This window comes from Phasianus colchicus, chromosome Z (genome assembly GCF_987193195.1).
Source record: "Phasianus colchicus chromosome Z, bPhaCol1.hap1.1, whole genome shotgun sequence".
Lineage (NCBI taxonomy): Eukaryota > Metazoa > Chordata > Aves > Galliformes > Phasianidae > Phasianus > Phasianus colchicus.
In genome coordinates this window covers 18,296,105-18,320,920 of record NC_143476.1, presented here as the reverse complement: position 1 = coordinate 18,320,920, position 24,816 = coordinate 18,296,105, and the positions used below count along the sequence as shown (strand labels likewise).

The following is a 24,816-nucleotide window of genomic DNA, read 5'->3' as shown; positions in this document are numbered from 1 at the left end:
TCACATGAAGTTTGAATTCAAACACGCTGGACAGGAAATGAAGGGGGGAAGTACAGGATTGTTTCTAACAAGAGAAGGAAGAAGAAGAAGAGGAACCAAGAAAACCAAAACCAGAAAAGCCTACCCCCAATCTCAAGGCTAAATCCAAAAAAAAAGGTAAAACAATTATTAATTGTAGATAATCCCTCCTTGCAGGGAACTGAATTTCCAGTATGCTGGACACCTTCCTCTTAGAGAAGTCTATTAGCTCCCTAGATTTCAGGTCACCAAAAAGCTGCATAACCAGGTACAACCAACAGATTACTGCCTTTCCATGTAGGGAATGATGAAGCAGCTATCAAGGGTTATCAGAAGGGATTTCAGAGACTTAGGATGTCTTTTGAAGGAATCAAGGACACAGTTAATATCTAAATCCTGCTTCCTGTAGTGAGTAAGGACACTGAAAGAAACAGAAGGATTCGATCCATAAATGTGGTTTCATGGCTAGTGCCACCACCATAATTTTGGGTTTTTTGACAATGGAATTACCTACATGGCCCCAGGCTTGCAGTTACCAGATGGATTTCACCTCTCTCAAAGGGGTGAAACTAACAGAAGTGACATCAAGATCGGAGGATGCCTGGGCTATGGTGTCCATGAAAAGGTGGAGTTCACGCTGCTGAGGAGTACCAAAGAAAGAGTAAAATCAGGAAGCTTAATTTTAGGAAAGCCAACTTTTAGCTCTTCAGAGAGTTAGTCAACAAAATCCTCGGGAAGCTGCCCTCAAGAACAAGAGAGTGGAGCAGAGCTGGCACATCTTTAAGACAGTTTTCCTGAGTGCATGAGAGCTCTCCATCCCCAGGTGTCAGGAAATGAAGACAAAAGATGATCATGGCTGAACCAGTATCTGTTGGTCAAACTGGAAAGCAAAAGTAAATTCACAGGCAATGGAAGAATTAACAGGTACACTGGGAAGATTGTAAGGATACTGCTACGTTGTGTAGAGACAATGTCAGGAAGGCCAAGACCAAACTGGAACTGGACTTAGAAAGGGATGCAAAGAACAAGAAAGGCTTCTACAGGTATATCTACAGGGAAAAAGAAGTCAGAGGGTGAATTCTCCTTAGTAAGCAACAGAAGCAGGTTTATAACAACAAAAGAGGAGAGGGCTGAGGTACTCAACAAAGTTTTTGCCTCATCTTCACTGGCAACTGTACACACACAATTTGGGTGGATGGACTGGGAGAGCAATGTCCCCATGTAAAGATCAAGTTCGCAACCACCTGAGAAATCTGAATGTCCATAAATCTATGGATCCAAATGAGATGCATCCCAGAGTCCTGAAGGAACTGACTGATGTAGTTGCCACGCCAAATTCAATGACATGTTAAAAGTCATGGTGGTCAAGTGAAGTCTCTTGTGTCTGGAAAAAAAGGTAATTCCTCACCCATTTTTACGAAGAGTAGAAAGAATGAGCCAGAGAACTACTGATATGTCAGCCTCACCTCTCTGCTGGGGAAGATCATAGAGCAAATCCTCCTAGAAGCTATGCTAAGATACATGGAAGATGAGACAGGACATACAGCACAGCTTCCACTAGGGCAAACTGTCCCTGACCAACCTCGTGGTCTTCTATGATGGTGGCAACTGTGTCAGTGCACAAGAGAAGAGCCACTGATGTCATAGAATCATAGAATGGCTTGGGTTGGAAAGGACCTGAAGGATCACCAAGTTCCAAGTCTCCTGCCACAGACAGGGCCACCAACCTCCATATCTGGTACTAGACCCACATTGCCTAGGACCCCATCCAACCTGGTCTTGAACACCTCCAGGGACATAGCATCCAGAATCTCTCTGAGCAGCCTGTTGCAGCACCTCACCACTCTCTCTGTGAAGAACTTCTTCCTGATATCCGACATAAACCTTCCCTCCTTGAGCTTAAAACCATTCCCCCTTGTCCTCTCACAGTCTACTTGAGTAAAAAGTTGATTCCTCTCCTTTTTATAATATATATCCTTCTGAATACTGGAAGGCTGCAGTGAGGTCTCCTCACAGCCTTCTTTTTTCCAAGCTGAACAAGCCCAGCTCCCTCAGTCTGTCTTCACAGGGGAGGTGCTCCAGCCTTCTGATCATTTTCATGGCACTCTCTCTCCAACAGCTTCATATCTTTCCCATACTGGGTGCCCCAGATCTGGACTTAGTACTACAGATGAGGCCTCATGCAGAGTAGAGAGGGACGATCACTCCCAAATGTCATCTACGTGGATGTCAGTAAGGTCTTTGACATAGTCCCCCATAAAATCCAAATCATTCTCTCCAAACTGGAAAGGTATGGAATTGATGAGTAGATTGTTCAGTGGATGAGGAGCTGTTTGTGAGATTGTACCTACAGAATGATGGTTAATGGTTTAGTATCCAGGTGGAGATCAGTGATGAAAGCTATCCCTCAGGGATCTGGTTCTGGGACCAGTGTTCTTCAGTATCCTCATCAATGGCATTGATAGTGGGAATGAGTTCACCATTAACAGTTTTGCAGATGACACCAAGCTGTGTGATGCAGTTGGCACACCTGAAGGACAGGATGCCATTCAAAGTGATCTAGACAGGCTCAAGCAGTGGGCTCAGGAGAACCTCATGACGTTCAACAAAGCCAACTCTGAGGTACAGGTGAATGGCAAGCTGAATGTGAGACAGTAATGTGCCCACACAGCCCAAAAAGCCAACCACATCGTGGACTGCATCAAGAGAAGCATGGTCAGCAGTTGGAGGAGGTGATCCTACCTCTCTACTCTGTTTTGGTGAGACTTCACCTGGAGTATTGTGTCCAGATGTGGAATTCTCAGTTCAGGAGAGATGAGGACTTCTTGGAGTGTATCCAAAGGAGAGACACAAAAATGATCCAACAGATGGAACATCTGTTATAAGGACAGGCTGAGAGAGCTGGAGCTGTTCAGTCTGGAGAAAAGAAGGCTTCCGAGTGATCTGATAGCATATTTCAGTATCTAAAGGGGGTGCTATAAAAAAGAAGGGGACACACATTTTAGCAGGGTCTGTTGCAACTGTTGCAAACTGGAAGAAGGGAGATATTGATTGGATGTAAGAAAAAGAATTATGATGATGGTAGTGAAGCACTGAAACAGACTTCCCAGAGTGGTGGGGGATGCCATGTTCTTGGACAAATTCAAGGTCAGGCCGGATGGGGCTCTGAGCAACATGATCCAGCTGCAGATGTCCTCTAATCCTTGCAGGACAGTTAGATTAGATGACCTTTGGGTGTCTGTTCCAACTCAAATGATTCTATGATTCTAGAAACAGAAAAAAAGAAAAATTTGGGGGTCAAAGAAAAACAAGACCGAGTTAACTGTACTGTTTTGCAAGTGGACTATCCCACCTTAGTCAATTGCCAGCATAAAGAAAAAGAGGCTGTATTTCTCAGATCCTGACCTTTTGTAGAATCGTCTTATGAAGAATGAATTTCTATCAGGAGGCTTTTCAACAGGATTGAGGTTTTTTTGTTTATTTCCTTATTTGTTTTTAACTATTTTAATCAGCTGCTATGACTAATAAGAGTCCAGCTCAGATAATTTCATCACAGAAAAAAAAAAAAATTGTTTATCTAGGAACAATTTCTCTGCTGATACATGGCTGTGGCTGTGGGTTTGTTTTTTTTTAAGAAACTGAGAGATCTATAAGCGTATAGTCATTCTTGAATAATTAAACATCTTAAAAGTACCAAAGTGGTGGGTGACAGACTCCTTGTGAGAGCACTCTGAAAGTACTACTGCTCTTTTAAGGAGAAAAAGAGAGCGGGGGGAAAAAATGCCAAAAACTCAATAGCATTTCATTGTGAGAAGTCTTGATGGTCTCTGCAATCTGTTATGTAAGCACATGTTTTAGGAATGTTGCTTGCTTCAGTTTTGTGGGGAGAGAAAGATTCATTAAAAAAATTTAACATTTTAGGTGTCTTGATTTTTTTTACTTTTCTTTGCTGTCCATCTTCTTGCAAAAATATCCAGGAAGGAAGAGAAAAACAGGAAATTAAGCAAAATGTTTATTCCAAATAAACTATTCAATGAACAAAGTTGTTTAAAGACTATTTATTACATCTTTCATTATTGTGATCTTCAGAGCTTCTAAAATTATGCATACAGTAGGTGTGCAGGAATAATTTATATCCAGCCAACGTAAACATAAACTGTAGATAGGTTTTTTTTATTATACTTTTTTTTTTTTAATTACATAGAATCACAATCTATGTGCCATGTGTCATAATGCAGTAGGTAGTAGTAATTCATTTCAGTAAAGCAGCAGATGCAGTTTTGCATAAAACATTATTATAGATCAAGAACCATTATATATCAAAACTAGTAAAAGTCTGAAGTGATAATATATTCCTCTTTATCTAATTAAAGTGAGATAAACTCTTGTAGAGCAAATCAATTCTGATATGCTGTATTACAATCACTTTCTCAGTACAGTAAGCCAATTTGAAGCAACTGATCCAAGAAGATCAGATCAGATTTACTATCAAAGGACTTTAATTTTTATTTAGAACCAAAATATCTTCACTGAAGTTTTGTCAGAACTTGATACTAACCTACTAATAATATGTCAAATCTTCAAAGAGAAAACCATCTTCTGTAAACACTGCTGGATTATCCTGGTATTTCAAAGACTTCGTCATGCTAGTCTCGTTAGTGAAAAGATGAATCTCAAATGGTTAAAAGCTCTTAATCTGTAAAGATGCAGAGCACTTCCTAGAGATATATAAATCTGTCAAAAAAAAAAAAAAAAAAAAAGTTTTGGTTATAATTATATGAATGAACAAATTGCCATTCATTCAAATTTCAGCCCAGCCATGATGGGACCTTTTTTTGCCCATTTCTAACCATCATAATTTTTTAGATGGCAATTTATTTAAGCCATATCTACAAGTACATTAGGCTTTTTCTTTTTCCCCCCAGAGAATGCTTATTTCTGCTGATGAATATGTGCTTGAATTGCTTTTATACCTCTGAATTGATCATAACAAATGCTGGCTTTGGACTCCACTGATAATTCCAAGTTTCTCTATAATCTGCACTTTTAGGTTCTAGAGAAAAAAAAACATTCTTACTTAGTAGTAATTGAAAGAAATTGAAAATTAATTTGATTTGAATTTGGAAAAGTTTAATTGAGATCAGAAATAAAATTCTATGCATGGATTTGTTTCTTACTTCTCAAATAGGCAAGCCATTTATTCCAGACATAGATAAATTGGTACTATGCAAACTATGCAGAATTTGAGTTCTATGCATCTTAAATATGCCTGCCTGCATAGTATAGCACATATACCATACTATTTTTGAGCCAATTGTCTCCTTTCCTTCTTGATTGAAACCAAAACAAATGCTCAAATTCATAGAATCACTGAATCACCAAGACTGGAAAAAACCTCCAAGATCATCCAGTCCAGCCATCCACTACCAACAATATTTCCCCACTAAAAAAACATGTCTCTCAATACAACATCTAAATGTTTCTTGAACACCTCCAGGGATTATCACTCAAACACCTTCCTGGGTAGCCTGTTGTAGCACCTGATCACTCTTTCAGAGAATAAGTTTTTCCTAATATCTAACTTGAACCTCCCTTGGTGCAACTTCAGACCATTTCCTTTTGTCCTCTCACTAGTTATCCAGGGGAAGAGGTTAACTTCCTTGAATAATATCCTTTCAGGTAGTGTAGAGAGCTATAAGGTCTCCCCAGAGCTTCCTCGTCTCCAGACTAAACAATCCCAGTTCCCTCAACCACTCCTCACAGGACTCACACTCTAGACCCCTCACCAGCTTCACTGCCCTTCTCTGGACAAACTTCAGGGCCTTAATCTCTTTCTTGTAGTGAGGTCCCCAAAAGTGAACACTGCACTCTACGTGTGGCCTCACCAGAGCTGAGTACAAGGGAACAATCACCTCTCTGCTTCTGTTGGCAACACTATTTCTGATATGAGCCAGGATGACAATGGCCTTTTTGGCTATCTGGCACAAAACTGGCTCATGTTTAGCTGATGCTTGAATTCAGATCAAAACAAAACATTATATTCCTTTTTCTCCATGTCTTTTATTTTAACTCTCAGCCTGAATATAACCTGCCCATCACTTCCTAGAGCATATTTCTAAATATGAAGTAATGAATATTCCTAGAGGGTTTGAAATACACACTACATAATTCATTGTTTCCTGTGTCTTGCATCCTTCCTCTGGCAGCAACCATATTTGAAAACTTAAAATTCTGAAGACAGAAGACCTTGAATGAGGTGACACAGTTTACCCCAAAAATGTGAAAGGTGGTTACCTTTCTCATTATCTTAAGTTACACAACTGCATCTATTTTTATTGGCCATAAAGTTATTTAGCCATTTCATTAATCCAAACAGGAGCTTCCTTGTTTTGTTACAATCCTGTGGAAAAATGAATGTAGGTTTAAATGAACAGCATATAGACAAATCCTTTTTTTAATTTATTCTGCTGTCTGGTGACAGCAACAAAGTAATTCAGAGTGGTGCAAACCTGGTAGCTGTTTCCTAATCTGTACTACTCTTCAGTTGCTGGCATTTAAATTAACTTTTGCAAGGAAAAAAGAAGAAAAAAAAGAAAAAAAAAAGGTTTTATATTCAAATCAAAGTGAGGTGCTCTAGGTTTGGGGATAGGAACCAGTGCTTTTTTAGAAGGCCACTTAATATGTCACATTCAGAAGTCTAATATCAGTGGCTCAGTGTGCAAATGGAAACCAGTGACATGTAGCATCGCACCAGCATTTTTTAACACTTTTGTTAGCAACATGGACAGTGGGATTAAGCAACAAGTTTGTGAGTGACACCAAGCTGTGTGGTACACTCAACACACTGGAGTGAATGAATGCAATCCAGAAGGACACAGTGGTGGGCCCATTAAAACATCATAAGGTTTAACAAAGCCAAGTCCATGGCTTGCACCTGGGTCAGGGCAATTCCAAAGAAAATTTTAAATTAAAAAAAAAAATAAAAAAAATAAAAAAAACAAGCTGCACTATAAATGGATTGAAGGTAGCCCTGCAGGGGACATGAGTGTCCTGGTGAATAAAAAATTGAATATGAGTCAGTAGTGTTCACCTGCAGCTTAGAAAGCAAACTTTATGCTGGGTTGCATCAAAAGAATTTTAAGTAGCAGGTCAAAGGAGGTGATGTTATCTTTCTACTCTACTCTTGTGAGGCCTTACCTGATGTAGCGCACTCAGCATGAAAAGGACATGGGCCTGTTGTAGTCAGTCCATAGGAGAGCCATGAGGATGCTCAGACTGAAGCATCCCTCCTATGAAGATAAGCTGTGAGATGAGGTGTGAATAGAAAACTCTGGGGAGATCTTATAGCAATCCTCCAGTAATTGAAGGGAGCCTACAGGGAAGGTGGTGAGGGATTATTTGTCAGAGATTGTAGTAATTTAACAAGGCATAACAGTTTTAAAATAAAGGGAGATCTAGGTTAGAAGTTGGAGGGAAGTTTATTACTCAGAGGATGGTAAGCCACTGGAATAGGCTGTCCAGAGAAGTCATGGATTCCCCATCCCAGGAAGTGTTCAAATTTGAATAAGACCCTAGGCAACCTGGTCCAATGGAAACTGTCCCTGCCAGTGGCAGGGGGATTGGAACTAGATGATCCTTACTGTCCTTTTGAAACCACCCTGTGATTCTATGACTGATCCTTTGATCTAGGTTGATCTCTCTCTTGGAGAGGGAGCCTTGAGAGCTAGGCTCCCATGACAGTCCTGCTGCCTTCTTGAACAAAGTCTTGCGGACAACTGGGGCAACCAGAGTGGATCGTATTCTTGTCCAAAGTCATGCATTTGCCTCTGTTTGTGTCCTGGAGCATACCCACAGCCCTGCCATGGCACCCCTGAAGAAGGACTTCTCTTCTAAGGAGTGGCAGGAGTAATGTAACACCAAGTCTTTGAGATTTCTGAACTGACCTACCAAAACTGCCACTTTGCCTACAGTCTGTCAAAGAAGATAACTGAAATATTTACTCTGATATTTTGGATATCAGATACTGGGATTACTGCAGGAGGAATACTTAAAGTTCCGTAGGTAAGTATTATGTTTTACTGCATGCATATCTATTTCAAGGCTTTTCATGCTTAAGCAAGTGATATGTTTAGAAAAAATGTATTTGGTGCTTCATCCACTTTTGAGAAGAAGGAAGTCATTGAACAATGTATTATAAAGAAGGGCATTAAAAGAAGAGAACAAAGTAAAGTGAATACTTACAGACAGCTTTTCCTAATCATGGGGAATTTTTAGGCAAGTAGACATGGAAAATGGAAGCTAGCATCCCTAGCAGGGTGGAATCTAAAGTCAATATTTTGACAATGAATTGATGTGTAGTTAGAATAGGTCAGGAAAGCCTTTGAAAGTTAAGACAGGCAGCTTAAGTTGGATACGGTAGATAACAGGAAGCCAGATGGTATGTAATGGGCTTTGCATACACGGTCAAAGCGACAGACTGAAGTGATCACACAAAAATGGTCCTTTCATGAGCATTCAGTATGGATAAAAGCAGGAGAGTGCTGTGTTTCTCAAGACTGGAGAAAAATATGTTTAAGGGGAGTTTATAAATAGAAGGGAGACTGACTTTTTGCGGGGTCTGATAGTGATTGGAAAACTGGGAACGGTTTTAAAATAAAAGAGGGGAGATTTAGATTAGATATTAGGAGGAAATTCTTTACTCAGAGTGCAGTGAGGCACTGGCACAGGCTGCCCAGAGAAGTTGTGGATGACCCATCCTTGAAAGTATTCAAGGCCAGTTTAGATGGGAGCTGGCCAGCCTGATCTGGTGTGTGACAGCCCTGCCCTTGGTAGACATTTCGAACTAGATGATCTTCAGTGTCCCTTCCAACCCAAGCCATTTCATGATTCTATAATTCTATGATTTTATGATTCCATATGGCTAGGGTGAGAGTTTGAATGAGATTTTCAGCTTTGTGGGTAGCTAAAGAGCTGTTTCTTGATGTCGTTAGGCAGAAAGAATCAATAAGATGTAGAAATGGCTCAGAGAGGATGCTACTATGAATGTAAAATGACACTCCAATTAGGTGGTGATTTAACTACCATAATAGCAGATTACCTAATCTCTGGATTAGATTCAACATTTATAAAACAGAAGGGACTATGGCAGTAATTCCAAATGGAATGAAAGCTCAAAACATATTAAGATTTCTAACAACAAAGAATTTGGTTGAAATCTTGAAAGTCATTTATTGTTCTTCACTATTAAAGGTAGTTCCTTTCCAGATATTATTCTGTATTTTAACTAATACATTAATGCATCAAGAAGGTACAAGCAGACCTAGTCACTCTTCTTTTTGAATTTTAACCCTTCAGGTTTTTATCCTGTCATTTAATTCTTAGCAATATGCTCTAATTGATTCTGAGTTATTTTCCACTGGGAAAATCAGAATAAACTGACAACATCAGTGGCTGATAGGCAGGTATTTTAAGTGAAGACAGGAAATGTCTTTTGACAGAAAAGTTGATGACAAGTTTAAATGCTATTAAGAGAATCTTATTTGTAGATTCTCCCGTAACTAGGTAAATAGTTCAAGGAAATTATGAATTGTTTTGATTTTTTCTAAATAAAAATTTTGATTACTTACTCAAAGATTCAAACTGTACTTGCCTAAATATAATGGAAGAAATTATTAAGGATTGGAAATTGAATATGTACTCAAATAAAGGATTGTATTTAATTTGAATAAACAGTCCATCCTACCCTTTATTTTGTGGGCTCATGAATGAGAAGAAGGCCAATTTCCAGAAAAATAACACAGAGTAAGAGAGTGTTACATCTTTCTACACATACCCTTATTACTGACCCAGAACTATTTTTCAGTTATGAGGTTATTCGCTGGCAATCCATATTTATTCCTAAATAGAAAGCCAGTCAGTTTGTCATCCATGGAAACTGCCAATGGCAGTCTTCTGAAGGTTGTTATTAGCAACATAACTTTACCTTTATTTATTTACCTGTACTATCTTCAGTAAAGTAGGTTAGCAATGTTTCATTAATTCTCCCAGTCACTGACTGGGATGCTTGTTGGCTTTGTATCAGGAGCAGGTGTCTAAATCACATTCATTACTAGTTTTCAACTTACAGTGGACTGTTGAAATTATATAAGCTAACTAATTTCTTAATCCATATCAGTTGCACAACGCTATTTTATACCACTGTTATTTCTCAATTAAAACATGCTGCATCAAATCACACCGGAGTCTATTACATTAACAATGTGACCTTTATCTACTGAATTTTTAATTTCACACATGTATACAATTATCAAAATCATTTGACAGGTTCTATTTCCGTAAGACTTATTGATTGTCATTATTTCCTTGTTAATCAAGTCTGTAGCAGTTCCCTCATTGTTTTGCTTCATGTCACGTTGATTAAGAAAGTGAGCTTGAGGTAGAAGGGGAAATTAAATGTTCCATTCTAGAAATGTTGAGCTAAAAAAAAGAAATAAAATGACTGGCAGACATGAGGGGGTATAAAGCTAAAAGATGGGAAGCGGAAAAGATACAATGAAGCCTTTTTTCTTTAAAATGTGAGTAAAATAATACTATGTAGTTAAGGAAGAAGAAACAAATCTTACTCCATAGAAGGCCAAAGCAGTTACCAGGGAGATGAGGAAGTTTCTCCAGTGCAGAAATCAGCTATGTATTAGAGAAGAAATGGAAGATGAGGTCTTCAATCCTATTATTTCTGTAACAAACTACAATATCCTCAGACACTGGCTTTGCATTGATGGTGAAAATCTTTCAAGAGACAGTAAACAGGTACTTTTTCTTGCACAAAGTAAGCAGAACAGCCTTCTCTTCAACTTTCTTGTCAAAAAGAAAAGAAGACAGCCTTCAGTATAAAGTGTCAACATCATTTTTTGCCTGTTGATGATGACAACCAGCACAAAATTTGCAGTTACCTTGATATTTAATGGTTGATTCAGAATTATGAACCACTTATTCCCTGGGGTTTATTTTTCTCCTTAATTTCAAAAATTGCAACGCCTGAAGACATCATAGAGATAATGTCAAATTCTGTATTTAAAACTTGTAGCAGAAATTGCCTGGAAAATGTTACTGATGTAGTAAAAGAACCTAGAATCTGCTAGCCAAATAAAACATTCTCAGCATTTATTTACAGCAGTAAAATCACTTTTCAGATAGTTCCAATGTGAGCATTTCCATGCATGAAATCAGCTCTCTTTGTACCCTTCAGCAGGACTTCACTCTTCAAACTAAAGAAGACACGGGAACCTGATTGTCTCTGTGTGGCTATAGTATCATCATCCAACAAATATTCAGGGGACTTAAATGGTAAAACTCACCCAAGAGTATCAGACTACGTGGCTGGGTTTGAAAGACAGTGGAGCAGGGACTTCTGATGCCTCAGTCAAGTCAGGCTGGGCCCCAGATCAGAAGTAGGCACACTGAGACTTGCAGTCACTGGCAGCAGCCCTCTCCTTATGGGTTTTCACCATAATGCTGCCCTTCTCTGAGTGTCACTGAGGTCCCAGTTACAGCCTTGCCCCTGTATCCTGAACAGAGGATGCACACTCCTCCACAGGCACTTGCCAATTGAAAAAGCAATGCAGCTTGCTAGAAACTTCTTCCAGAACGGCAGAAAATTCATATAAGTTTGCAAGTGGAGTGAGATGAAAACATTCACACAGGCAGTTAATATCAGTTACCATGGCTCCGCTGATGCACTGAAACATGTTAATTCTTTGCAACTCAGTTGTGTGCCTGGGCTGTAGATCTCCACTGTAAGTAAATTGATGTTCTATATAGCTAATACTGCCAGCACTACAAGGAAATACAAATGCAGTGATCAGGCATAATAACACAGTCTTTGACTATTTTAATGAGAACTGAAGACTGCTAGTTCTCTGAATAGCAGTGTGTCAGACTGAAATCAAAATTAACTGAGAGTTGTCATGACCTGAATAGAGGTCACTTACCATCCCTTACATGCACTCAGCTGTTTCACTTTGTTTCATGATTGATACTAGTAGAAAATAAGAGGGAGTGGAGGGGAAAGGGGAAAAAGGGAAAAGGAAAAGGGGGAAGAGGGAAGGCAGAAAGGGGAAGGGGGTATGAGGAAGGGGAAAGAGGGGAGGGGTAGGAGGAAGGGAGAAGGGAGAAGGAGAAAGGGAATGGGAGGGAAAGCAGGAAAGGGTAGGGGAGGGCAGGGGAGAGAGGAGAGGAGAGGAGAGGAGAGGAGAGGAGAGGAGAGGAGAGGAGAGGAGAGGAGAGGAGAGGAGAGGAGAGGAGAGGAGAGGAGAGGAGAGGAGAGGAGAGGAGAGGAGAGGAGAGGAGAGGAGAGGAGAGGAGAGGAGAGGAGAGGAGAGGAGAGGAGAGGAGAGGAGAGGAGAGGAGAGGAGAGGAGAGGAGAGGAGAGGAGAGGAGAGGAGAGGAAAATATACGTCCCATATTTGGAATCTTTTATACAATTTCAGACAGCTCTGTGATATTTTATGAAGATGAAGCTATTCCTTGAAGATGGCATTACTCTAAAGACATACTTTGAACTTTTGTTACTATACATTTACTACAAAATACAATGTAATCCACAATTATCAAATGTATTTTTAATTAAGTAGCATAAAGCAAATAATGATTTCAGAACAGATTATGATTTCAAATCAGGAGTCTGTTAGGGAATATAAAATCGTAGCATTGAGGTATCCCAGGTTATTATCACATAATATCTTAGGTGTTTTTCTGGAAAATGCTGACTATAATAGCACCATCTAGATTCCTTACATATCAGTGGCAGATATGCTTCCTGTGACTTTACTTGAATTTGGATCAAGCCCTAGGCAGCATTTCTTATCAATTAAAATATGAGCTGCAGTCAGACTTAATACATTTGAAACATGAATGCTACCGATTTGCAGTCAACATTTGAAAAAGTTTATATCACTTTCTTTAAAGAATGAGTGCAACAGAAATTCTTCATGCATTATTCTGCTCATCCACTGAAATAGCAGGTTCTATATGCTCTATGCTGAACTGATGCAACTTGCAGTGCAACTCAGGCATCATAAACATATATAATGATATAATTTACCAGTATGAGTCATAGGAGAATATTTTCCTATTCCTAGTTTGGGTTAAATCTAAGTTTTAACAAGGGCAAATAATCTAATACAGCCTCAGTAAAAAGGCCTGGAAGCTCTGGGACACATACTGGGCCAAGAGATGATTAGTTAGTGTGAGCTACTGAGATAGGCAATAATTAGAATTACACTGACGTATAATAAGAGAATCCAGGTGAGCGGCTGAAGGACCTCAGATCATGTGGCAAGAGTAGAAAGTACTCTCATGCTATGAAACCAATTTCTTTCTCTACACAAAGCACATTAACACTTATTCATCATTAGTTTCTGCAGATGCCCTTTTCTCCAGAAATATTTCCATGAAACCAATAGTTCATGGTCCTCTTCACTTTCATTGTTACATGTCCTTCAAGGGGTATGTGACAGAGAACATCCTAGCTGTGGGCGTGCTCCTGTTTAATAAGTCATTTTCAGGTAATAATTACTTTCTGAGGATAGTTATTTTCCCTGTCTACATCTACAAAGTAAAAAATAGAAAAATATGTCTGACTAAAATATCTAACAACAGAAAACGAAGTACCACTTACTGAGGAATTAGTTTCTTTTCAACACATGCACTCTCTCACACACACACACACACACACACAAAAACCAAAAAGTTTATTAAAAGAGATTAATAATTAATTACTGGTACTATAATTATAGATAAAATGTATTATCAATTCTTAGTAATTCTTATTATAATGAAATGACATATAGTGTGTAATGTAAATATAAAATATGTACTATGACAATAACAATGATAATAGTCATCAATAGAATTTAAAGGATGCTTGGTTTCAAATCATCGTTCTGCTTTCTGGGTAAATCTTGTGTTTACATCCTAACTAATCTTGAAGTGTATTGAGAACATTTAATCCCAATAGCTGGAACACACTAGGCTTGTCATATGTGTGTCATCCACAACACACTAACTGCAGTTCCAGTGGCAGTCCAGTGGAGATATACACCTCTTTTCTAGATATTGGAGAAATCAACCTGGCTAAAAAGCCATGAATGTTTCATATGTCCTCCTATCTCACAGTGCAATTATGTAACAGAGAAATTGCACAGACAAATAGCAAGAAAATTTTAGATCAACTTCATATGCATAATCTTCTTGTTTTCTGATAAGCAATTTGGGGTCCCATAAGTATATAATATAAAGTTTCATGAGTTCACTCTAATGTTTTACCTTAATTGTTGCAAAATTCCACCTGGCTTCTTCTATCTGGGAATTACCAAGAACTGGTGCTTATGTGTAATAATCTACTTTCCATCAGGATTGTGGGGAAGTGCCGGGTGGGGCAGAACCTATTCAAAGCATATTTCTGAATTCTAGTAAGATAGGAAACTTTACAAATAGAAAATGTCTTTCAGGACTACTTAAATGAAACTATTCATGTCTCAGACGATGTGGAATGCTTACAGATTGTAAATTTAAGATGATGGTCCCCCTTTTAATGAACATGAAATGTCATTCAGCTCAAATTTCTGCTTTTAACCACTGCCTGTGCTGGACAACATTAATATTTCATAGGCAAATACAAGGATATAGAAACTCATCTGGAAGAATAGACAAAAATTACATTAAGTCTGAACTATATCCCATTGCATCCTGGATAACAGGTTCCAGCAAATCTGTGAATGTTAACATCCATCGACCAATGGACTTTCTCTGCCTCATCAACGAGGGTAGTCCATACAGAAAACAGTTCATTACTTTTCTTTCTAGAAGCATAAAATCCCTGTACATACAGCCCCTAATGGCCTAAATCCTGCACTGTGTCATATTCCATCAGGAGCCAGTGTGCAAATAACATATTTCCATCTTTAAAGTCTGAAAAATGTCACAAAAAGCTTTTGGCATTTACATGACTCAGACGATCACTCTTACACATTCTAATTCTCTCTGCAGATAATTTCTAGTGTTCAGTGTATAACCACAGCAGGATACTAGGAATAACTATTAAAGTAAAAACTAAAATTCTGCAGCATAGCCATTAAAGTGCACCGGACTGCAAAAAGAAGTATTTTAAATGACGCTATTGACAGCTACTGATTAATAAAGTGAAAATTGAAAATGCACTTAAACAACAGATAGTCTTGATATATGGGACTAATTTACAAAATTTCATACCTGTAACTTGGCACATTAATGTATCTGCATTAATGAGATTTTTACCTGTGCCTCAGTGGAAAACAAAAAACAAAAAACAAAAACAACAACAACAAAAAAAACAGAAGTAGCTCTTTCTTCTTTCATGTTACATTTCTTTATCACATTCAAAAAAGGTGTGATATTTTGCATTTTCTTTCCCTGGTCCTTTGTAAGAAGCAATATACCATTTTCATATCTGAATCTGATATGAAAACAACATGGTACCTGTATCAGTTGTATGTGCCATGTTTTGAAATTGGACCAACAGTGGTCCCCTTTATGAATTCATAATCACAATACTAAATGAGAGTCCAACAGCTGGAATTCTGTCCTGATGGCATAGAGGGAGTGTAAGAGAAAGTTGTCATTAGAAGGACAAAAAATGAGGAAAAGGATGTTGCTGTCAGATTGCTAGCAAGAAAAGATCTGTTCTTACAGGGATGTAGTTTTCCATCTAGGATGAGGAAATATCAAGTGAAACACAGTCATTTAGTTTGGGAAGAATTTGTAGGCACTACTGTTCTCACATCTTCATTCTAGGAAAAGAACAAAGTAGAAAAACAAGAAAGCATCTGAAGCAGGATGCAAAGACAGTGAAGAAGTGTAGCATGGGTGTGACAGTGGGAGTGTGTCCACACATGCACTGATGAGGTGGAAGGACTAATGTAAACTCACAGCTGCATTGCCACTATTACCAGTAGCTAAAAAAAACATAGCAGGCATACTTCAGAGAAAGCAGAAAACAGTTCCCCTTTGTTCAGCTTGCCCAGGCATCTTCTATGCTTGCCCAGTATGTTTCTGCTGATATGTACTTTCTGATAAAGGTATGATAAGGTCAATGAATTTTAAGACTCTCACTAGTGTTCTGGATCTTTATTTTAGGGATTAATGAGCATGTTTTTAATTTAAGATGGAAAAGGACCCGAGAATATTTTGAAAAGCTGAAGTTCAGTTTAGATGTCCCACTCAGAGAAGCTACTTCCTGAAAAGGGTTGCTCAGATTTTTAGGTGAGTTCCTCTTTAGGCATGTAAGAGATTTAAGGCATCTATCAATTAACTTTACAAAAGAAAACCAGTGTGGAAGAAGAAATAAATACATTAGGAAAATAATTTAATTCCCCCAGTGATTGTTCAAAACATTTTATTTGAAGATCATGAGTTGACTATTAGCATACCTACTGTTAGCCACTGATGATGATGTATATACAAAACAGAAAAGTTTTGGTTACTCAGTGTATTTGGGAATGATCATCACAAGCTGCAAAATGGAAGTAGAAGAGAGAAACTGATTAAAGATTCCAGATGTCAAAATAGCAAAAGAACATCAACAATTCATTTGGCAGCCATTCTTCAGCATTCAGCAGTTGCCTAAGTTTATCAATAGTGACAATGTTTAACTGTTTCATTTCTGTCTCTGTGAAGGGAAAAAAGAGAAACACCTCAGTAATATGAAGTATATAGAAATGATAGCATGTAGTCAATGTAAACAATGCTTCAAAAACTCTGAAAAGACAGGCACAAGATGGAGATTTATAAGTGTGCATGCAGCGATCAATTTAAGCATTTCCTCTTGTTTTGACAGTTAACACCTGAGCTCTGTTTTGTAGCATCAGTAGTAAAGGCGGACAAAGGCTTTATTTGTGTTGTGTGTTATGATTTTGATTTGACCAAAAGAAAACAAATTCCTAATTTCTTTTTTTCATTTGAAGATCTTAAATCACATGACAATAATAATTTTTTTTTTTTTTTTTTTCCTGCTGGAGAGTAAGATCATAAAACCTAAAACCTAAAAATTTCATGTTTTATGCCAGCTGTATTGTTGGAAAGGGACAAAAAGTGGCATATACGTGACTGAGAGTTATACCTATAAAACACTTGTCAAGACAGAGATCTTCCCAGATTTATGAGATTATTATAGTCCTTTACATGATAGCCATCTCATGAAAACATTCAAAAAGAAGCAAGAGGGTTGAAAGGCATTAGAAAATATGATGCAAATATCAGGCTTCAGTACACCAGCTCTCTCTTGCAAAAATATGCTACATAGTCTGTGTCTTAGAGGCAAGACTTTCTGAATTGGACAGCCATATTCTAAAGCATTATGTCCAGAAGTTGAATTACTAAATTCAGTAAAATGCCTGTGTGATAGTTAGATTTGTGTGATTTTCCAGCCATTAAAAAGGCTGTGCATAAAAATAGGTCAGTTTCCAAGACAGCACATAATCACGTTAGTAAATTTCAGGAGGGGAAAAAGATACAGAAACTGGCACTAGCCTACAAACTATAGAAAATGTACAACTAAACAAAATCAAACATAAAAGATGTCGAAGGATTTGCATCCATAAAAAGACTAATTTTACAGAACAGAATAATGATTTTGATGTAATTCTTTCTTTGCTTTACTATTGAGAAACTTGTTACAGACAGTACTCACACCACTTTCTGTTGATGGAATTCACCAAAGTAAATTCAGAGGCAATTCTAAAATAAAAGAAACCTCTGAAGCTTATGCTAATTGGGACAAGCACCAATTAAATAAAGATTTGCTTATATGTGAGCACTCTATCAGTACTCATAATATAGCATAACCCCAGGTGTAAAATCAGGAACACAAAACTGAATTTTGTAATAGGCAGCAGTAAGTTACGTATAGTTTGTTTTTATGGAGCAATAGTAATTATTTAATTATAGTAAACTGTTACTTAAAGCATAGTGCCTTGAAATAGCACAGTGCAAAGACATAAAAGTCTAAACAGATCAATCACCCAGAATGATTTATAGCAATGCTGGTAAAGACTTTAAATGGAAAAAAACAAGTCAATTGGTCTGCAGTTCTTAAGGCAAATAATCACATGAATTTGCAGAATGTAGGGAGAATTTAGAGGTCTGCATCAATTTTATGATACAGTTTCATTCATATGTGATTGCATGTTATTTTTCTACCAGAAGGTTTGATCCTTTAAAAGTTAAAATACATGCATGTTTTTACACAGATGAATATTTCTAGGTAAATGCAGTGCAAAATTAATAGGTGAAGAGAGAATCTAGGACACCAGTAACAGGTTTCTACAAATTCTGGACATTACAGAGAAGAAAGAAAAGCCCAAGAAATTAGTTTTGTAGCTTGTAGTAACATAGTTAAAACACTTGTCTCTTTTAGCTTTATTTCTCTAGGAAAGGAGGCTTTTGTATGCTTGATATCTGTCTGTCATTCACTTTGGAGTGTAAAGCCATCCAAATTCATCTAAGTAGTAAAAAGCTGGAAAATAATGAATGCCCTGGAGTTAAATGGTACTGGGCACCTTGCTAGAGCAGAGCAAGAGATTCATATTGCAGAATCCCTGGAAAGAAAGTGGCAGGGAACAAGCCATTATCTTTCCACTAAGCCTGACTATGCAGTAAACATGTTCTTATAATACAGATATGAAATATGTGTCAGGAAGGAGGTGAATAATAATAACACTCTGAAACATATTAGACACAAATCTGCGCAACAACAGATGCCATTAGACCCAAAATACATGGAAGAAGCTATTAAAAAAATCATGTTATAAAACATCTACTATTCCCTCCAAACTCAGGAACAAGCTGTTCAAATTATATCATCTGAACAGTTTAGCAAAATCAGATCCTAATCATTAATACAGGCCAGTCAGCCTCAACTTCATCTCTGGAAAGGTGATGGAATAACTTGTTCTGAAAACCCTCTCCAAGCAATTGGAACAGAAGAAAGTTATCAGGAATAGTCAACATGGATTGACCCAGGGGAAATCTTAACCAACCTGGTAGCCTTCTGTGATGTCATCAGTGGATGGACAGATGGGGTAGAGCAGTGTACGTTGTGTACCTTGTCTTCAGCAAGGTGTTTGACACTTTTGTGGGAGACCCACAACATGCTTGTCATGAAACTTTGAAAGTGTGGGATAGATGAGTGGATGGTAAGGTGGACTGAGAACTGGCAGCCTAGCAGAGCTCAGAGAGTGTCATAAGTAGTACAGAGTTTAGCTGGATGCCTGTAACTAGCTCTATTCCTGAGGGGTCAGTGCTGAGTCTGGTCTTGCTCAACATTTTCATCAGTGACCTGAACGAAGGGAAATAGTCCACCCTCAGCAAATCTGCTGATGATACAAAGCTGGGATGAGTGGCTGCCATACCCAAAAGCTGTTCTACCATTCAACAAGATGTGGACAAACTGAAGAGTTGGGCAGGGAGGATGAGGTTTAAAAAGAGCAAGTGTAGAATCTTGCACCTGCATACATCAGTACAGGGCAGGGGATGACCTGCTGGAGAGGAGCTCTGCAGAGAAGAACCTGAGTATTCTGGTGGACAACAGGTTGGCTGTGAGACAGCAGTATATTCCTTTGTGGCCAAGAAGGACTATGATATCATGGGGTGCATTTAAAAGAACATGACCAACAGGACAAGGGAGGTAATTCTTTGCTCTATTCTGCCCCGGTGAGGCCACATTTAGACCACTACATCCAGTTCTGGGATCCTCAATTCAAAAAAGATAGGGATTTCTTAGTAGGAGTCCAGCAGAGAGCCGCAAAGATGATAAAAGGCCTGAAGCACCTCCTTTATGAGGAAAGGCTGAGCAACCTGAATCTGTTCAGGCTTGGGAGAAGAAGACTGAGAGAGCATCTGAAAAATGTTTATCGAAGGGGAAGTGGGAAGCAGATGGATAAGGTCAGGCTCTTCTCAGTGATGACTAGCAGTATAAAAAGGAGCAGTGGCCTAAAACTTGTACATAGAAATTCCATACAGACATTTGGAAAAACTTATTTACAGCAAGGAGTGAAACAGGTTGCCCAGAAGAGGCTGTGAAATAGCCTTCTATGAAGATATTCAAGATCCATCTAGATGCCTGTGTAACATACTGTTGGGAACCTGCTTTAGCAGAGGGTTGGACTCAGTGATCTCTTGAGGCCCCTTCTAGTCCCTGCAGTTCAGTGATTCCGATTGATTCTGCAGCTAATACTCAATATCAGTGACAAGGTGAGGGCTAGGTGAAAAATGGATCATGACAGAGAAAATGCACACAGCCACTGTCTTTGGGGTTTGAGGCAGGATAAGGTGGGAAGGTGTGGGCTTTAGTTTTTTGTTTGTTTGTTTTTGTTTTTTTTTTTAAACAAGAAACAAGTTTATATGATAAAGATTTAAAAATATACCTTATCAAAACAAAAACAATTTAGTATGTTCCTGGCATTGCATCATGTGGGAAAAATTATAATTAGGTATATCAAATTATCACCTGTATCAGGGTACCAATTTCAATTGTTGAGCACTTGTTTCAGTTGGTCTTCCCTTCTCGCACTGTGACTGGCAGTTTTTAAATTAATAGCAACTTTATATCATACATAAAAGACAACTGAAAAAATAAAAGCACACAAACGTGTTCCCAGTTAAAGAGTTTGACCACATTGTCATTCAAAAAAAAAGAGCAATATATATCTTGAATGTCTTATGGGCTTCAAGAAATATGTCATTTTTCACTCCTTGAGACACAGAAACTATAACTCACAGTTTAATGCAAGACACTCGCAAGCTTTCACACACAATATTTGGCACAACATCCTAAAATATTGGTTTTGTCTATTTTTACTGTCAAGTTGCCAAGAATGAAATTCTTTTTGCAACACAAAATTTAAGAGTTGATAATATATTTTTTTCTCTAGTTTGATGTCTTCAGCTTCTGACAGTGGCTTTAATTTATTATAACAGTTTCAAGAAGCTACATCTTAGCACTGAATGCCATAAGTTAGCACTAGACACAGAAGCCTGCCAACTCTAATTCATTGAGAATTAGATGAGAGTTCTTTTTTATTCTGATGTGGAGATGCTTGTGTCCTTAAAATAAATCCAGATTTTGTGACTGTTAGGCAAGCTTTTAATCAACATTTTTTTGTTCAAAGTGCATATGTGATGGTTAGGGTGGAATAGGGCATCTTCACTCTCCTATGGAGAGTATTCTCTTTTAGTCTGCCAAACTGTGAAGGATTTTGAGAAAAGCTTGCAGTCATTCTGATAAAAGCCATTTAAGGTAGTAGGAGAGGAGAGGAGAGGAGAGGAGAGGAGAGGAGAGGAGAGGAGAGGAGAGGAGAGGAGAGGAGAGGAGAGGAGAGGAGAGGAGAGGAGAGGAGAGGAGAGGAGAGGAGAGGAGAGGAGAGGAGAGGAGAGGAGAGGAGGGGAAGGGGAAGGGGAAGGGGAAGAAGGGGAAGGGGAAGTTTAAAACCAGTGGCAGTCCTTCTCATTGAAGCAGAATGTAGGTGACAAAATATTTTTAATGGATGAGTTTTGTCTTTTTCCCAGTTCTAATGTACTCTTACATGCCTCATGTCTATGACACAACAGCTGAGGAGAAAACTACTTCAGTCACTTTCTCCTCTCCACAGTAGATATTTTCACACAAACATCAATCTGCATTTGAACTTCTGTGTTAAACATATTTGGCAAATAGTCAGAAATAGGGAAAAGAAAATAATAGCAGTTATGCAAATGATTCTACAAATGATATAAATATGAGCCACGTATTGCATTATGTTAGCAAGACTCTTGTTAACCAGTGGATGGAAAGCTGTCAGCTTCCCCTCTCCATTTATTTGGCATTTCTGAGGACACATCTAGAGTGCTCTGTACAGTTCTGGAATCTCCAGCACAGGAAGTATATTGGTTGAAGCAAGACCAGTAGGTAAAGAGGCATTCAAAGAGTCAGATTGTATGATGCAGGATGAGAAATGGAGAGAACTGTGATTTTTAGCTTGCTGACAAAGAGAGTAAAGATGACAATATTGCCTTCAAGAACTGCCTAATGAAACAGTACACCTTTTCAAGCTGTGCACTAGAAGGATAGGAGGCAAACAGTCAAAGATTAAAAATAAATAAGTAAATAAAATCTAATGAGATATTAGTGAGATAAAATCAGTGAGACTGAATTGAACACTGAAACAGGTACCCCCAACAGACTGTGAAATCACAACCCTAAGAGACATTAAAAACTTGACAAGATTAAGACAAAGAAAGATAATTTTAGCTGGCCTTGCTTCCAAAAGGAGTTTGAACTAAATTGTTCTTAAACATTGAATACATTTAAATTTATGTATACCTCTATTTATTTTATATATTTACATAATTTATAATAAATTTATTTTATTTTTATTTTTTCTATAAATTAACACAAAAAACAAAAGCCTCATGGGAAAATTAGCAAACATAAAATGCTTTCTCAATCAATTTCATAATATACAATTTGCCCAACTGTGTGGCAACTCCCTAGTCTAATCTCAACCTAAGTGAGTTTTAAGACATGAATTCCAATCAAATCAGGATTCTGAATCTTCTCAGATTTGACTCTTGTTACATACATAATGTTATTTTACTCATCAGACTGTCACAGCATTTAAATCACTAAAAGTTCACACATTACTTAAACACAGATGAAGTTATGATCTCATCAAACACCATTTATAGGAACTAATAATAAAGATACGTTTATCATTTTAGAAATCAGGATGTGGTTCACATATCTAGTATATTCTAGATACCATGAGTTCCCATTACAAGCTATGTGAAAATTTAACAAATATTTTTCTTAATTGGCAGAAGTAATGACAGATACCGATTCTGGTTTCATGGAAGGAGATTATTTGATATCAAGGCAGAAATATTTAAATGACAGTAAATATGCTGCCATCATAGCTCTCTGAAAGAGAATCTTGTTTCTCATTTCATTTTCCAGTGACGCTGGAGGAGTTCTTTTTATCTCAATTGGCACAGCTGTTCAACAGTCTTCCTCCTAAACTTGTTCAATAACTATCTATAATTATCCATCCTTTCCCATTATAATTATTGCCCAAGAGTCCTGATTTCACACACCAGTGCTTTTGCTGTTACTGAGTGCTGGGTGTGCACCTAGGGCTGGGCCATGCCAAGCTGTTCAGCAGGGAATAGTCGCCACCATTATGGAACAGGAGCAAGAGGCAGGTTGGAGCAAGAATATCTGGCCTAAATTAGGTAGTGTTTATTCCATACCACATGACATCATGCAGAAGGCTACAAAGCTGTGGGAAGTTGGCTAGAGGAGGCCACAGGAATTGTCTGAGTGTCCGTCTGTAGCTGCTGTTAGTGCGGCATTGGTCAGTGAGAAGTTGTGTTGTTAGCTGGGCAGCAGGTGGCAAGTAATTGCACTGGAGATATATATAAAAACATATATGTATATATATATATGTATGTATATATCATTACATTTTTGTTTCTGTTTTCCTTTTCTGCCTTAGAAAATAATTTTTATCTTAATTCACAATTTCTGTTTTGTTTCCAATTCTTTTTTCAGCCCATACTGGTGAGCGTGCTGGTGAGTGAACAGCTCTGTGGTGCTGAGATGCCTGCAAGCTTAAATCACAACAATTACTTTTTGCACCCAATGTGAGGCTCAAAATGTGGAGATAACAGCAGATCTGACCAAAGCATGTTAGAGCAAAACTGGTATAAGTGTTGTAGCAATTTAATAGCTGCAAGTCATAATGTCATTTTTACTATCTGAGTTCTTTCAGATTTTTTTCATTCAACAATTGTATTTAATACCTTACTTGCTGCATATGATCCCTCTTATGCTATTTACCATGTCTAGGGACTGGATTAAGGCTATCATTTTTCTGTACAGTGTAACAGAAGACTAATCTGGTATTTGTATTCCATAATGCAGTCATCTTCATACTTCAGGAAACACATCTTGGGAAATATTAATAATTTTGCTCTTTAGTTTGTCTCCTTGAATGCCAAGATATGGAAGAGACGAGGGAGAACGTTCAAATCAGTATGTTCATTGCTAGATTTTGCTTAAGATTAAACAAGTATTTAAGAATATCAAATCTGCCCCAAAGTTGGATAGTTCTGATGGCAGGAACCTAGAACTGTGGGCCCAATGTTCCTAAACTTCAACCCTGAACAAATGCGGAATTCAGAATGAAAAAATAGTAAAATATTTGAAAAAGGTATGCTGTCACCCTGGCAATCCTACAGAAACACATATCACTGCAGTGTGCTGGTGCCTAACGATGCCCACCAAGTCCTGTTCAGGGGCCTAATGATGCCCACCAAATCCTTTTCAACACTATTTATCACCCTAAAGAGAAGGAGATTTCATGCTGATGACAAGATGAGGATGGAAGAAGAAATGGGGATGAAGAATGGGAGGAATAAGAAGGAGAACTAATAATGAAGCAATAACTGTCTGACTCCTTTGTATAGATGAGCTGCAAGACATCTGAAAACACTTCAGCGTATTATCACCTAGCTGCTCTGAAGCTGGGAAAATGGGGCCTGTAGCCTGGACATAGTGGACAGCAATGCCAAGCAGCTGGGATACTTTTCTACAGAAGAGGACATTGATGAACGATTGGAAAAGGGACACAACTCTTCACTTCATGAAAGAAATCCTTGTCAGCTGTGAAGGAAAGATACCCCTTCAAGGAAGATCAAATCTGTTAACCAGGCAAGTAAAATACCATGGAG

General features: G+C 38.1%; 1 long non-coding RNA gene across 3 annotated transcripts; it reads left to right on the top strand.

Moving 5' to 3' along the window:
* The first annotated feature begins 1,685 nt into the window (after window positions 1-1,685).
* On the top strand, window positions 1,686-23,781 carry LOC149912677 (uncharacterized). Of its 3 annotated transcripts, none has more exons than XR_016462129.1 (4): window positions 1,686-1,756; window positions 7,862-8,079; window positions 16,217-16,314; window positions 23,636-23,781. It is a non-coding gene; the product is annotated as an uncharacterized LOC149912677 (long non-coding RNA). The 3 variants fall into 3 exon arrangements; XR_016462128.1 differs by having other exon boundaries at window positions 16,189-16,314; XR_016462130.1 differs by lacking the exon at window positions 16,217-16,314.
* The last annotated feature ends 1,035 nt before the right edge of the window (window positions 23,782-24,816 follow it).